The 16089-nt window shown below is 37.5% G+C and overlaps 1 long non-coding RNA gene across 1 annotated transcript in view; it reads left to right on the top strand.

The window, feature by feature from the left end:
* The first annotated feature begins 453 nt into the window (after window positions 1-453).
* The window catches only part of LOC140599822 (uncharacterized), a 101764-nt gene continuing 86128 nt past the window's right edge, over window positions 454-16089 (top strand). Inside the window, exon 1 of the long non-coding RNA XR_012002814.1 lies at window positions 454-553. This is a non-coding gene — a long non-coding RNA (uncharacterized lncRNA). The remainder of the gene's footprint in view (window positions 554-16089) is intronic.

Here is a 16089-nt window from a genome sequence, read left to right as displayed (position 1 = left end):
TCCACAAACTCAAAACACCTTTTACTGTTTCCATTTATCAATTAAAAAAATTCGTTTAATATTTTGCATTTGGTGTCATTTTGTTATGACTTTCTATTGTTTGCTCATTTTGCTGTATGGACAAGTTCCTGCTGCCTATAGCCATCTTTGCAAATAGGGAACTCCTCTAAAAGCTTTTGTTTAATCTTGTTAAATAAATTACTAATCATCTTTAAGCAGGGACAAGTCCAAAGTCACCACATGAAGGATAATTCATAATAGGTTTTTTTTTTTAGCAACAACTTTCTCCCTTTCTTGCCAAACTAGTCAGCAGTCTGGCAGTTTGGTTTTTTGCAATGAATCAGAATGTATGTGCCAGGCCATTTGCACCATCTGCTACAGGAGTGTCATGGGAGAGAGGACTGTGGACACCTGGTGGGTTGACGTTGAAATGTCAGCTCGAGGGTAAACACCAGCTCCAGTGATGAAAGGCCAAGAAAGCAAAAAGCCTGTAAGAAAAAGAAGCTGCTGGTAACAGCAAAAGAGGAACACCTGTTTCTGAACTGGGAAGAAGGTACGTGTGTGTGTGTGTGTGTGTGTACACATGTGATGTATGTATGTATTTCCAACATCAGTTACTTTTTTAGACTCTTAATGAGAGGATACATTGAATTCATGGGGAAGGTAAAGGACCGGTAGGTGACATTACACATGTAAGTTCTGGTAAGGACAACTGATGCTTTTTGTAGAAAGAACCGTAAAACATACGTCTATCTATGTTGCCTATGGGAGTTAGATTTTCCACGTACATCCTTTGAGAATAAAGCTGTAATCATGGGCTCACTAAAGCTCTTTTAATTCCCCTCATGGCATATGTCATACAATATACTCAAATTTGATTTCTTTTTTGTTAAGGAGCCATTTAATATCCCCCAACTTTTTAGATGCCAAATATACGGTTTTATTGTCAACATCCAGGACTGACTTGAATGGACAATTGTTTCTGTTACATAATAGTTTCAGAAAGGAGAGCTCTAGAACAATTGTTATCAACTAACGTTCTCATATTTGTTTCTTGAAGTTTAAGTCCCTTAAGGAAAACTTTTCTATCCAGCAAGTAAACTTGTTTATTTAAGTGTATATCTTGCAGTTATGATATATTTAAAGTGTATGATACTTTATGGGAATCTCACTCCGGTGGTATATGGTTCAGATGAGCAATGGGGGTAATCTGCTTTAATTTTTTTCTAGGCAAAAATCTCAAGGGTTATTTAAATGATAACATAAACGTTTGGGGCTATCATTATCTAACTGTCTTTATCTTAACCTGGACACCTAATCTTTTTCTGAGAAAAATCTTGGCTCTGTCTGGGGGCTACCCCTTGGCCTGTCATTGTGGGTATCAAAACATATTTTCAGGCATATACCACATTTTAGACCCCTTGTTCTAATTTCTAAGCCAGCTGAGCCGAATCAAGCTATCCAGCTGTGTGCTTCACAGGACCATGGGATACCTGTGTTCTAACGGCTTTTGGGAAATATAACTCCAATTTGTGGCTTCATTATAATTATCAAATCTATCCCCCCAATTTTTAGGGTGATTAAAACATCCAGCCGTTGAAACCAACTGTGGAATACTTAAGGATGTTGGTTTTGATAAACCCCTGGGCATGGTAAGAGAAGAGTTGTGAGCCATTTTCCGGTTATGGACTCGAAGTTGGCTCACTACAGTGATAATTCCCTGTAAAAATAACTGTCTTCTGCGTGGTTTTATCTAGCTTAAATGAACACACACATCCTTTCCTTCTCTCTGATGGTATACAGGAAGATAAGATCATCATCAGTATCATGTTTAAGGGGTTCTGAACATGGAGTTCAAGGTCAAATAGTAGTGCAAACAGCTTTCAAGGTCAAGTCCTCCCAGCCTCAAAGGATCACGCGTACTTTATTCCACATCCTGCATTGTAAGATATTCGTGCATTACTTGCTTCATTGTTGATAAGCAGAGCCAGGGAGGTTCTGTAGGGTGTGCAGTTGACTCCCCTGGCATCCATTTCAATATTTAGACCCCACCCCAAACATTTCTAACTTCCTATAAGAGTAGACTTGTAATAAACATCAATGTAAATAATTTCTTGTGGCTGCCATGCAGTTATAATTTTCCCATATATATATCTAAAATTCTTATCTTTAATTTTTCCATTTCTACCCTCTCATTTCTCTCAAACCTGTAGCCATTTTCTCTGTCCCTTTAGTTAGAATTTTTCACGTGGAACTTTGCAGCTTCCCAGTAGGCTTTCCTCCTTTGGCTTTTTACTATGGTTTTATACAAGACAGTTTACAATGTGACCTCTTAAACCTTGCTTTCTCCCCTCATCCTGAACTGCCTGATGTTTTCTTTCTTTTTTTCTTTTTTTTTTTTGCCTGATGTTTTCTAAGTGTAAAATGTACAAGGCTATTTTGATTTCCTGATGCTTCTGTCTTCTCTGCTTCAAGCTACTCATCTTACCTGCCTGATGAATTCCTCCCAAGACAGCACTGAAAAGCCTCCACTTCCATGAAGCCTTTAATGATTGTTTCGGCATTTCTCCTCCTTGCTCTTTTAGCATCTTGTTTATCCTAATTACAGTGCTCTAATTATTGGCTAATTGCCTGTCAACCCTGCTGCTCTGCGAACATTTGGAAGATAGAGCCTGAGTCATATTCATCTCTGCAGTCCCAGCACCAGCACAGTGCTTGGCAATTAAGGGGTGCTTAAAGAGAATTTTTTGAATGTGTTGTTTCTGAATGCTTTCTGAAAACTTCAGGAAGTGTCGTTGGTGTTTGGGGGAAGTATTTTATTGAGTATCTGTGGTGTGTCTTCAGGGGAGATATTTGAACACAACTGGGAACTACCAAAAGGAACTTGACAAATTACCTACTTTATAAATATGACTAAATGCCTTGGAATTGGCACAATTTCTCAACTCTGATCTCAGGAGATCAGAGATTTAAATTTCCATTTACAAACAACGATTCCAGCCTTTAACTGCCGCCCCAAATGCTCTTCAGAGAGAGCACCCTTACCATGACCCCAGAGTACCTACTAATCGTGCCTGCTTGCATACCTCCCATAACCCCCAAATCCTTCCCTGACACTGTAGAGAAGAATGGATGGGACTAGATGCCCCACTGAGGAATTATTTGGAAACACTTGTCTTTCACTCTCCCACATCAACATCACTAGGTCCCACTAATTCTCCCTCCTTAATAATATTGCAAATCTGTTCTTTGCTCCAGTTTTACAGCTACTCCCACTGGGGGGTCCCCATATTTTTTTCCACAGATAACTGAGAAAGGCTCTGGTTTGTTTTGTCTTTTCCTATCATCTGTTTTCTACTGTGAGTTGAATGACTTTTCCTGAAACAAATCTGACCATGTGTTGGCCCTACACAAAGTTGTGCATTTCTACCACCCTCCATAGAGTCCAAACTCCTCAGCCTGGCTTCCCAGGCCCTTTGTGGTCTAGTGCCTACTTTCTATTTTAGCTCAGCTCTTCTCACTGCCCCCAGGGCTTCAGCCATACTGAATGACTTGCTTTTCCCCTAAAAGTGACATATTGTTTGTCTTCAGGTTTTTGAAAACAGTGTTCTCTTTTTCTAGAGCTCCCACTTACCTCCTCCTTCCCACCTTCAATGTCCCTCCCTTTCTTTTCTTTTTTCTTTTCTTTTCTTTTCTTTTTTTTCTTTTCTTTTTTCTTTTCTTTCTTTTCTTTTCTTTCTTTCTTTCTTTCTTTCTTTCTTTCTTTCTTTCTTTCTTTCTTTCCTTCCTTCCTTCCTTCCTTCCTTCCTTCCTTCCTTCCTTCCTTCTTTCTTTCTTTCTTTCTTTCTTTCTCCTTCCTTCCTTCCTTCTTCTTTTCTTCTTTCTTTATTTTTTCCTATTCATCTTTTAATCCTTAACTTAAACAATATCTCTTTTGGAAGAATGTATTTATTCTCTTAAACTGGGTTACTACTCCTTGTACGTGTCCCACGAATACATTATTATGATTCTTACCACAAGCATTGTGGTGATCTAATGCATGTTTGTCTCTCTCACTGGGCTGCGAACTCCATTAGTATAAGGATAGGTCTTATTCATCATTATAATCCTAGTTTCCAACACAGAAGTTGCTCAAGAAATATTAGTTGACTAAACAAATAATTGTCAATACATAGCCACATCAATACGTTGGGCAATTTGCAAATGCTTTGGAGATCTGCTCAGACAAAACTCTTCATAACCAATACAATCTTGACATTTGTTTTAACCCAGATACTTAGAGCATTCAAAAATATTCACCTACTTTATTCAGATCTTTATCTGTTTGCTTATGAAAGGTGAGAGTCAGTCCAGTCTAATTAGGAATGAAAAGGGTCTGGGGTGTGCAGCCTGGCCCTATAATGTCATGAATGGCATGTATTGTCTTGGCATCTGCCAATTAAAATAATAATAATGGAGAAGTGAAACTGGGAGATAATCCATATATCTTCTTATGGTAGGAACAAATTATGAGTTTAAGACAAAGGAGATTAAGTAGAAAATATTTTGACCTTGAATAATAGAAAGTCTGAGAGAAGTTTATGTAGATAGGGAAATGATAGTAACTTCCTTGCCCTAGGTTACTGCTGAGGGCAAGATTTACATGTGATTTCCAATCCTATATGGATGATCTCACTTAAAGGGTGTTGAAAATCAGCCATCATTATCTACACTGACCTTCTTTGCCTTGTTTCAAGTCTGGGTGCAATTCATGAAACTTCTCTGAAAACACCAGGGAGACTGGTTAAAAAAATGAACATACACACATATTAACTTGAGTTACCAGCAATGATTAGTCTGCTGTATGGATCATTTTTTTAAGCTCCAAAAAATTAAACTCTTTGGAAAAATAATTTATAGCCACAGCAGATGTAGAGAGAAAAGTCAGTTCCTAAAAATGTGGGAAAATGTTTATAATCCCAAAATTTGTTGATGTTTTGATATTTGGTGAAAGAGACTGTGATAGTGGTAAATCTTTTGGAAAATATCACTGTTCTGTTTGAGGAAGGTTGTCCTCAGGCAGCTTGGTGATTTGTTATCTCCTATGTGTATTTCTTGTCATGTAAGACTTGGCTTATTTGGCACTCCTAGCTCATTTATTCAGTATTTATTGGGAACATAGTGTCATTCATGTCTGGTGTATAGAGGTCCCTGAAATGGAGATGCTGCTTGTGAGCAGTGCCTAGACTCAAGGTATAACCACTGATGCTAATAATTATAGTTCAATAGGAGGAGTGAAGGGACTAAATCTGCTTGAGAGAGAGAAGGCTTCAGGGCTGAGGTGACGTTTGACTTGAATAAAGTCCTCACAGAGGGTTTTCTAGACTTATTCAGAGTAGAGACTGCAGAGTAGAAAGTGGGATGGGGTTTGAGGAGATCATTCCAACCATCTGGACTGGTATGGGCAGAGCAATGTAAAGTTGCATGGGATGTAGGAAGAAGGATGGATATTTTGTCAGAGCAGTGGAGTAAGATTTTGGAGAGAGAGTGAGTGAAGACAAAACTCCAAAAGTGGGCTGTTTTCAAATCTTGAAAAACTTGGTAAATAACTTTAAGATATTATTACCAAACTTTATTCATTTCTAAGATACATTTTAAGATTAACTTTTTAATTCAAACTTTTATGCACAAATGTATACACATACTTTTTGTTTTGTTTTCCAGGGCCCTGTGCCATGTTTGCCCTCCCTCCCTTTCTTTTTTATAGTTTTTATTTTTAATTAAAGTATAGTTGACATATAATAATATATTAGTTTCAAGTATACGACAGTGATTCCACAATTAACATGCATTACAAAATGCTCACCCACTTAGTGTAGTTACCAACTTTCACCGAAGTTATTATAATATTTTTGACTATATTCTCTCTATTATACTCTAGAAAGACAAATAGTTCTAGCAGATGTGCTACAGAATTTTATTCTTCACTCACTCATTTATTCATTTACTTGTCAAATACTACGATTGCTGTTACGTGCCAGGTGCTCTACTAAATGCTTTACCAATATTACCTCATTTTAAACAAAACAGAGCAATTTGTTTTTTCCCTCTGTATCACATATTAGATTCTTACTCAACAGGGACAACTATTGTAAACTATTTTAAAGTATTTTAGTTGGTTCTTCTGGTGTTTTCCTTATTGTTTTTAAACAACAGGCTTAGACTGCCATTTATTGATATTATCCATTGAATTCCTTCTAATATATAGTTATATCCTTACTTTTGGTTAAGTCAGTATTCAGTATTTACATTATTATGTTCACACAAATGTAATTTACCTAAGAGTCATTTAGAATTCTATGTTGTTTAATTTTTTAATGAAAAGTTTTTGTCCTTTCTGGACATTATAATTGTTTTGGTACTTACTCTCTTTTCTATGTACTCATTACTAATTCTTTCCAAAAATCTTTGTCAGAAGTGTTAGTATTCTTATTACATCCAAAACACATCAGGAATTCTATTGCTTCTCCTCTTTTGAGCATGTTTCCCCTGGAGTCCTTTGTTCTTCTGTTCTTGCCTGAGTCTCTTTCTCTCTGGATCTGCTGCCCAGTTGTTGCTGCAGACTCTCCTTTGGACCATCATTCTAGGGTTTCTTTCACTTCTTTCCTAGTTTGGATTCACTACTTCTTTGATTCTATATAATCCTTTCTTGGTTTACTCTCTTATTTTGGCAGAACATCTGCTCTCATAGTTTCTTAAGAAATTGTGGGGATGAGCACTGGGTGTTATTCTGTATGTTGGCAAATTGAACACCAATAAAAATAAATTTATTATTAAAAAAAAGAAATTGTGTATGTGAAACTTTCGTAGAGTTTGAGTGTCTGATATATATTTATTTTACTTTGATTCTAGCAGAGGTGAAATTTTGAATACCATTTGGATTCTTGATACTTTGTATGAAACCTGATTTTCTTTTCCTTCTAAGCTTATAAGATCTCTTCTTTGTCCCTAGTGCTTTAAGATTTCATCATAAAGTTTCATGGTATAGATCTTTTTCACTCTTCATTTTAGGCACTCAGTGAGCCTTTGCATTCTGGAGACTCATGAATTCTATTCTGGGAAATTATCTTGAATATTCCCTTTTTTATTTTTTCCTCTCATTTTTCCTGTTACTCCAAAATTTTGTCTCGGAACTCATGGACTTCCTTCTCTTCCCTCAATGAGAAGTAGGATAAAGGCCAAATAAAGACTAATACTCAGTAATAACTCAGGCAGGAAAATGAAATAATATCATATGTTTGAGTTCATTCTTTTTTCACATTAATAAGAGGCCATTTTAAATACATGGTTGCTTGAGTAATGGCCAACTCTAGGAAATGCAGCTGAAAACCTCTAGCTTTCTAGGACATTATAGAGCATGTGCCTGTGAAAGACCTACTCCACAAAGCTAGCTTCATGTGTCCTGGGTGTTTATATAGCAGAAGCCACATCTTATATTAGAAATAAAAAACCTAAGATTGCTTGCTTTCAATTTGCCCAGATAAAGATTAGACTAGTGCATTAAACTAACAGATTGCAGGCCCAAGCAGAAAGATTACGAATTCTGTTGGAGCATGACACACAGAATTTCTTTTACAATAGAATAGCTAGTAGTGGTAAATCTTTTCCTATTCCTTCCAGAAACTTGGTTTTTAGTGCTCTATTACCTCCTATCAGGCTTTATAGAAAGAAAATTAGTTCCTCCAAATAAGAGCTGGGGTCCTTTAACTGGAGAACGATTTAGGAGTTGGTTGTTGGTAAAACTTTCATATATTTAAAGAAGTCAGGTAACCATCATAAACTTCAAGAGTATTCTTGAGATAGTTGTAAAACTTCTGGAAAATCTGAATTTTGGACTGTGGTGTTCTTTAGGGTCTAGGATAAAGAAAGGATTAAAGTTACCTCCAAAGCCTAGGGATAAAGTCTAAAGATGTTGGGAACTCTGATGCTTTATTTTTCTTCCTTTCCACCAATGCATTCTCCTAAGCAGATATAAGAGTAATGACATTAATGTTAGCTAAAGTGTAGTAAGCATCTACTGCCTTATTATACAAATAACTGCGACAGGTGCTATGCTTTCTTTTTCTCATGTCATTTAATTGTTCCATTCATTTCATGAAATATGTCTACTTTATTATATTATTTTGCAACTGAGAAAAATAAGCACAGAGAAGTTAAGAGTGTTTATCCAAATCACAAAGTTAGTGAGACAGAATTTGAGCACCGGCAGTCGATTCCCCCCCCAGAGTCCACTCTCATTTGACAATCCAGGAATGAAATTAGTCCTGGAAAGACTAATTAGCCAGCAGAGGCAGCCCTGCTGGCTGCTGTGGGGAGGCCTGGTGCAGACTTGTGCATGCATGGAGGTGAGGGTTGCTATAGATGTGTAGTCAGAGAGATAAGTAGTTCATAGTAGCCACTTATATTTTCTTTAACTGTACCTTCAGATGTCTGGCTTTCACTTAGAGCACTTAACTAAAATAATTTTCTTTGAGATTAGCAATGACCTCCCAGTACTGGTGATTTAGTATCTGATGGCCTTTGCTCAGTTCTTAGTCTCTTTGACCTGTCTTCTCCACTCAACACATTTCCCCCTACTGCCCGTTCTCTGCTGAAGATCTTTCCATGTCTCTTCTCTTTTGCTCTTTTTTCCCCCTTTTTTTTCTTTTTCTCTGTGCTCTCTTACTTCAGAAAGGAACACATACCTATAATAATATAAAATGATGTAAAAACAAAATTGGTTGAGGAAAACAGACAAAGGGAACAGTGTAGATAGGATCATGAAGATCATGCCAGGGGTGAGATTATACACAAAGTGTCACACCTAACTGGGAACATTTACTAGAGTTGGGCCACAGGTTTGGATCTAGTTTCTCAGGAGCTACATAAACAACTTTAACAATTGATTATATGATTCAGTGTCCTTAGGATAAAAACAAATCTGTTGTTCAAGAGGAACAAACATTTCCTGGAACTGAGACTCAAGAGACATTTACCTGGGAACACGGGGACTGTTTTCAATAACATTTTGACTATAAACCCAATAATTATTTCAAAAGAATCTCTATATTTCTGCATGGCCCACCTCCTCACTTCCCAGGGCCTCTTTTCAGTTGTCACCCTCTGAGGCATGCTTTCTTGGTGGCCACATCTAAAATGGCACCTGCTGTCATCTCTTTGCATCTCCTTTCTCTGTTTTATTTTTCTGCTCACAAGCTGACAAATCTTTATTAGTTTAGTTATTGTTCATTTTCTTCTTTAGAAGGTGATCTCTATGAGATTAGGAACATCAGTTTCTTCCTATTTTATAAGTGCCTAGGACAGTGTATGACACGCGGTGTTATCAAGTTATGAGTGAACAAATGGCCAGAATGTCATCAGTGAGCTCTAGGAGCTTTAAGGTTATGCTTATTGGAAAGTGTCTTATTTGAGGTAGAGCACGACTGGCCAGTTATTGTAATAGTTAAGTTAGTTAGCTTTTTGGTCAGTACAGCAAGTTGAGACTTGGTGCTCAGCAAAATAGGAAATATTCTCAAGTGAAATTGTGAGAAGGGTGACTCTTTTTCCATAAGCAGAAAACATTGGAGGACCATGTAACTTCCTGAGGCAGAAAAAGAGGTATAGATTATCAAGTTGTGAAACAATGGACAGGATTAGTTCTCCAAGGATTAGAGCTATAGATTATCAAGTTGTGAAACAACGGGGACAGGATTAGTTCTCCAGGATTAGTTCTAAAGTACCTCTTAGCAGAATCTTGAGTGAGGACCCAATAGGGGTGCTGCGGGACAAGAGTGCATGTGGCAGGGGTGTGGCCATTAAGATTGAGCCATCCTTTGGAGACTCAGTCCTTTCCTGTTCTTCCTTAAGAAGACAGGAAAAATATTAGGGAAAACAACCCCAGTTATATCCATAAAACTTTGTGAGGGAAACTCATGTCTGTTATGTGGAGCTGAAATGGCCCTTTTGCTGTCCGTAACTTTTCTAACCTGAGTTATGACAAAAAAAAGCAGCCTCCAACAGGAGCACATCAGATTCATGTTTAAAAGTCCTATTTGTGATAACTTCTACTTTGGCCATTTTATTCACTTTTTGTGTTAAGGGAAGAAGTGCTCCTGAATTTGCTGAGAAGGGGGAAAACCAACCTGGGAACAAATATTTTAGAAGCAGATAAGTTTATAAGTGGTGCAGGCAGTCTGATTAAGGGCCATTTACTTTACTTCCTCCTATGAGGACTTTCAATATCATTCATCTTCCTTACTAAGGTCTGGTTCTGGGATGTTGTTACATGAAGGACTAAGTTTTGTTGATCCCAGTTATCATGTCTCCCTGGTTGGTATGATACCATTGACCTTTGCTAAAAATACACAGACAATATATATATTTGAGGCCATGGATTTGAAAACAGAGTTTTTCTTTTCATTGATTATGTTATTTATTTACTTTCATTTTTTTTTTTTTGGTCCAATCTTACACAAGCTAGAGGATTCACTGGGGGTGGGGGTGGGGGACCAGAAAAGCAGACTTTGGATAGCTAGAGGGTGAAGGTAAGGGTGGGGAAGAAGTACCAAAACTTCCCAGTAATGATGGTTTTGGTGCTTTGTATGCTACTATCCCTTGATGTTCATTGTGAGAATTTGTTCAGAGGCACCTGGGTGGCTCTGTCAGTTAAGCATCTGACTCTTGATCTCAGCTCAGATCTGAATCTCAGTGTCTAGCCCTGTGTTGTGTTCCACGCTGGGTGTGGAAACCCAACTTAGAAAAAAATAATAATAAAATTAAATTTAAAAATGCAAAATTGATAAAAAATAAAAATATGTTCAGATAGGGAAGCAATATAAAAAAAGGAAAGAATGAAGCAAAGTTAAAAAAAAAGTTAAAAGGGATAGTTGGTTGAATGGAGGTTAAAATTTAAAAAGAGAGAATAAGGTAAGAAAAATTAAGCTAAAAGAAAATGAAGTGGAAGCTAAAACAGGAGATTTAAAACCCCCACAAAGGCAAAAGGTTATGAGTTTAAAAATACAAAACACATGAGATTTAAAAATAAAAGATAAAGTACTATAAGCCAATGAGATAAAAGGTTAAAACATGACTAAAAGCTATAATGGTTTGGGCTAAAAGGCTAAAGCCTATGAGATGAAAATCTAAAAACAGACCATTCCTTGGGATTAAGGCTTTGGAACAGGAAATCAGAACTAAAAAGGCAAAAAAAAAAAAAAAAAAAAAAAAAAGAGTAGGGAAAAAATTAAAATTATAAAAATGAGGTGGATTAGTGAGGCTATTATATATTTTTTAAACTAACAGGAAAACAAGAGAACTGGCTCAAGAAAGTGGAGTATGTGGCAACATTTTCAGGGCAGCCTGGCCTTCTCTGTGGGGGACGGAGGGCTGGGTAGAGGCTGCACTGATGGTGTCTTTGTTCCGGGGCCCAGGACAGAGGGCAGAGACTGTCACCCTCTGGGAGCTGAGGAGAGGATTGCAAAACAGGAGCTGGCCTGGCTTCTGGAGCCTCACAGGGAAGTACCTCCTTCCTCTGTCTGTTTAAAATTCTCCTTTACTTGCTCTCCCAGCACCCTGTTCATTCTGCACCCCTGGGCCAGCCGGCCAGCCTCTGCCTTCAGCACCTCCTCTCTGATCTTTGCACTAGCTGTGGTCCTAAGTCTTTCCCCTTCCAGTTTCTTCCCACTTTGCAACCAGACTAACCTTCTGAAAACACTGTTTTGGTCATGGAATTATGTTGTATAAAAACCTTCTGTGCTTATCATTGGAGAGACCAAAGTCCTGAAAGGCCTCATGAAATCTGGCTTTAATGCCCTTTTTCAAATAAGTTAGAGATCTTCTATGTTTGTACTTAAATCCAGCCTTGTTTACTGCATTACTTATGCTAACCCCCGAGATATCTGGAGGTTACGTATTTTGAACCTTGGAGTTTGATCATGAGATTTGGAATTATTTCAGAAAAAAAGGAATTCTTAATTCCATTTTGAAAAAGTCAGGGTAAATTGATACTGATTTTGTTTCAGTTTTTGGTGCTCAGACAAATTAAAAGGAGAGGGGAGAAAGAAGGAAGGAAAAGAACTAGGATTCATATGTATGTGTTTCTGGGAAAATTAGATTTTTGTTTTACTGGAATTAATGCTGGAGCTCTCTTCTTAGCTGTTCCCCAGAATGACTTTCTTTCCTGAGTTTAAGGATATATTATCTTTAAAAATGCTTTTTGAGTATTTCTCTACTCAGTTCTGAAAATAATGAAAATTCAGCTTCTCTCACTGTTTGAAGGGGGAAAAAAAAGATTTGGAAAATAAAACTAACCATATTTAAGATTATCCCAATGACTTTTCTGCCAAAACACCAGATGCTACTGGAAAAAAAAAAAATATCTGCCACAATTTGCTGTCTGGGAACTGTGCCTGACTCTTTAACAGGGATAAGGAGAGCGATGTAAAAGAATGAGGTAAATGGCAAATCCTATTCCAAATAAACAGTACTTTTATATATTTTTTAAAAAGGGGGGGTTCTACTTAGGACTATTAGTATTATTGCAATAATTCACATCAAAATCCTATATTTATCAGGAACTACAAGGATGCCTTATAGCCAATGCAGTATGAATGTTGGCCACTATCACACTTAACCATCCTGAAAACATTTTTATATCTTCATTTCATAATTAAATGTTCTAGCAATATCATAAATTTCAGCCTAGGAGCATTTTAGATTCAGAGCTATTTTCTTGTGTTGATTTTTGTTGTCCTTTCAATTTTTGCTTAGGTTTGGATATGTCTAAAGCCTTTTATAAGCCAGATCTATGTTGCATTTACCATATACATATTTAGATTTCTTCTTCTCCTCTCAGTGAATGAAAGCAGCATTAGAAATAGAACTGAACTTTGAGAAATGGAATATGTGTGTAGCTTAAATTGAAGCAACTGAAGCAAGCTTCAAATTAGACGGTAGTCTCAACTTAATATGATTTTTGATCCTTAAAAAATGCTCAGGTGACTTGTATCCTCTATTTTCATGCAATTCTGTGATCTGGCTCCAGCCTACAGCTGGAGCAGAAGTTCCCATACGTTGTGTGAAATGCAGACTTTGCTATACTTCTTAAAATTCTGCAGGATTTAAAAGAAACCCAGAAGGAAGATGGGATCTAAAATTTCCTGCCTTCTGCTTTTTGAGTTACCCTAGTTTTTACTCAATCTGGGGTTCAGATTATTCAGTAGTTTATCATTTCTTAAATTTATTATGGACTGAATGTATGTGTCACCTCCAAATTCATACGTTGAAATCCTAATGTGGCTGTATTTAAAGTAAGGAAATAATGAAGTTTAAATGAGGTCATAAGGATGAGGCCCTGATCCAATAGGCCTTATAAGAAGAGGCATCAGTGTGTCCTTCCCAACCCTCATCATTCCTTTTCCCTTATCCATGCACCAAGGAGAGGCCATATGAGGACACAGTGAGAAGGTGGCTGTCCATAGCCAGAAAGAGAGCCCGCATTAGGAACCGAATTGGTCAGAAACTTGATCTTACAATATCTGGTCTGTGGTATTTTGTTACGGCAGCCGGAGCAGACTAATACAACATTTCTATTTCTACTGATAGCAAAAGAAGTGAAATTAGCTCCAAAACGGATATAGGTTATAGAAGAGGGCAGGGACCTCCTTTATCTTGGTGAATAGTCGACCATATTCCTAGCCCTGGAGGACGGCCTGGCTTATGACAGGTACTCAGTGTTTATTTTGTCAAATGAATGAATGAATGAATGAATGAGTGAATGAGTAGATAAAACATCTAAGCTTCTCTAGAGCACCTGAGTGCTACCATCGGTTGAACATCTAAGTCTTGGTTTTGGCTCAGGTTGTAATCTCAGGGTCATGAGATTGAGCCTGGTGTTGAGCCTTGTGTTGGCCTTGTGCTCAGCCTGGAGTCTATTTAAGACTCTCTCCCTCTCTCTGCCCACCTCCATGCTCCTGTGTTCTCTCTCTAAATAATAATAAATAAATCTTTTTAAAAAATCTAAACTTCTCATAATAGCTACATTGATCACTGATGTGGATTACAGAAGGGAATATTGCATTTCCTCCTTTAAAAATTTTACATGTATGCCTATCTTGTTTGTTTCTTTATCTAAAAAAAAAAATTATTTATTTATTCATAAGAGACACACAGAAAGAGGCAGAGACATAGTCAGAGGGAGAAGCAGGCTCCCCACGAGAAGCTTGATACGGGACTCAATCCCAGGCCCCAGAATCACAACCCCAAGCCAAAGGCAGGTGCGCAACCACTGAGCCACCCAGGCGTCCCTATCTATCTTGTTTATTTCCGATATCTTTGGGGCAGTCCCAACTAAAAGCCATCCACATTTTTTTTTTAATAAATCCACACTTTATTTAGATTCCACTATCGTTTCCATTAACATTCTTTCTCTTTCTCCAGGATTCATTTCAGCATACTACATTGCATTTGTCATGTCTCCTTAGTCTACTTTGGTCCATGATTTTTTTTTAGGCTTTATTTTATTTATTTGAGAGAGAGTGTGAGTGTGAGAAAAAGCATGAGCAGGAGGGAGGAACAGGAGAAGGGGGAGAAACAGACTCCCTGCTAAGCAGGGAGCCAGGCTCAGGACTCTATCCCAGGACGCCTAGATCATAACCTGAGCCAAAGGCAGACACTTAACAAACTGAGCCACCCAGATGCCCTCATCTGTGATTTTTGCTCTGTTTTTTCCTTGTTTTACATGACCTTAAAGAGTACTGGCCAACTGCCTGTATAATGTTCTGAGTCTGATAAACATCAGACAACACTCATTATTATGGGTCTTTGGAAAGACTACCACAGATGCGGAATGCTCTTCTCACCCAGATATGAGAAGGTGCATGATAACTATGTGAAATCACTAGTGATATTAAACTGAACTTGTTTATACCAAATTATTATGATTACTGAATACTTCTACAATATTTGCAACAATAATATTTTGCACTTTCTGATTGGACTTAGAAGATCTCACTCTTATCTCCCTAAATTCAGAAATGAAAACTTCTTTCTTCCTATGTTAGAGAAAGTAAGATTATATGTCCATCTTGGTGTGGGGTCTTATATATAGTAAATATTATTTTTGTAGCTTAATCTTCTTTGTCTGAAGAACGGTAGTGAAATATGCTGAATAAATTAATAAGGAATAATTTTTCTCTAAGTTTCTTGGTTCATTTCTGAGATCCAGATAGGAACGTTGATGGCATAGAGCCCAACTTAGCCCTCCCAGTATTAGCGCATTAGGCACCTTATAAAACATAATTTATTTAATGTCCTGCCAGCCATGCCACCCTCAAGTGTGATGTCATCAACACATTAAATAAGGACATTTGGGACCTCCAAAAAAAAAAAAAAAAAGAGTTTTGGCAAGTAACTGAGAAGGTAGAATGAAGTAGCAGTGTTGTCTCCCTTTGGTTCCACCTGAGTAATGCTCTTGTGAGTGATGCATAGGGCAGTGTGCTGTGTGCTGATGGACACAAATGAACAGACACAAAACTAGGAGTCAGGCGACTTAATTCTAAAAAGATTGAGATGTTTCCCTCAGCCTTATATTTTGTGGGAATATTTGTGTTGGAACTTATCCAAAGTTGAGTCAAATTAGGTTGAGTAAAGGAGTCTCCGGAGGGGAGAAAGCTTGTCCAGAAGGGGCAGTTCCCTTGGCTAGGGTTTGGCACAGGAATGAACACTTTGCTCCCAACAAGGTCTTTAAATTGCCCAGTTTCAGTCTTGAATTGGGCCCATTATGCCTCACTAAACTCTTGAAATTTTATCGGCTATTCATATTTTACTGTCTGGCTTGGGATATAATTTAATGCATCCACAATCACTAGGCAATCAAGAAGTGCCTGTGACTAAAAAGGGAGAGAGGTAACTGCAGATAGGTAGTAAAGAAGATTTCTGGATTAATGTTATTTTAACCATGAATGTTGACTCCAACTACGATTTTTTAAAAAAAGACAACATTGTCAGTGTCTTTTTCTAGTTCAATAACTCATTTTGAATGCATATTGTGTGAAAATCATTGTTAGGTCTAAA

Source organism: Vulpes vulpes, chromosome 8 (assembly GCF_048418805.1).
Source record: "Vulpes vulpes isolate BD-2025 chromosome 8, VulVul3, whole genome shotgun sequence".
NCBI classification, from domain to species: domain Eukaryota; kingdom Metazoa; phylum Chordata; class Mammalia; order Carnivora; family Canidae; genus Vulpes; species Vulpes vulpes.
Note: the sequence above shows the minus strand (reverse complement) of the source record. Positions and strands in the feature narration are given on the sequence as shown.